The following is a 1103-nucleotide window of genomic DNA, read 5'->3' on the forward strand; positions in this document are numbered from 1 at the left end:
TGTTAGAAAGGCCTAGAATATCTGCAAGATCAACGAGGGAATCACGGAAGTAAATGCGGAGGGATTACGTAGTATCTTTACCATGTAATTATAAAGATTTGATTAGGGAATATCTGTACCATGATTATAGTGAGGATTCTAGTCTTATATATGATGTGTAATACATTAGTGATATTCAAGTAATAAAATTATCGATTTCTACATGGCATCCGAGCAGGTTTGGCTCAGAAAAATATCATCATAGCCCTAGCCACCATACACAATTCTCGACCAAAAACCTTACCACCATATCCAATTCTCAACCAAAGATGACCGATGAAAATAAGATTGGAACCGAAGGAGGGCGAAACCGAGAAGGAGCAGGGGCGGAAGGGAACCGCGAACCAGTGCAATTCCAGGAGCGAAAGGCTGAAACCGGTGGCCTCCAGACCAGCGGCGGTCGACGTGGCGACGGTGGCGGCGGGCGGACTGCCGAGGCGATGGTGGCGTCGCTGAAGATGGAGAGCGGCGCAGACGACGGAGGTAAAGGGTTGGGGGAAATAAACCCTAACCCTATGTTTAATTTGCCTCAATTAAGTCCCCATATTTCCGATTCCCCTCAATTAGGTCCCTCGAATCCTGATTCCCCTCAATTAGGTCCCTCAAATTCTGGAAATTTTCAATTAAGTCCCCGAGATATGCTTGTTCACAAAATGACCCCCAGACCAAAGGAAATTCGAAATGGACCCCCAGATTAGGAGAAACCGCGAATTTGACCCTATTGTGTGTAAAAATTCGTTTGCCCCCTAGAAAACTTATCTTATGCGTTTGAGGCCCGGGATTGTGATGAATTTGATGATACTGGTTGGATTTTTGATTGTGGGGCCACCGATACCATGACCTATGACAAAAAGGACTTCGTGAAACTTCATAAAACCCATAAATCGCATATCCAAACAGCCAATGGGGGGTTTAACGCCAGTTGAAGGGGCGGGAACCATAGAAATATTCCGAATGTGCAGATTACAAATTGTCTCTATGTGCCGAATTTATCTCAGAAATTGATGTCAATTAGTCATGTGACTAAAGAGTTGAACTGTACCCTGCTAATGCAACCAAACTTC

The sequence above is a fragment of the Salvia splendens genome, chromosome 11, assembly GCF_004379255.2.
Source record: "Salvia splendens isolate huo1 chromosome 11, SspV2, whole genome shotgun sequence".
In the NCBI taxonomy this organism is placed as follows: domain Eukaryota; kingdom Viridiplantae; phylum Streptophyta; class Magnoliopsida; order Lamiales; family Lamiaceae; genus Salvia; species Salvia splendens.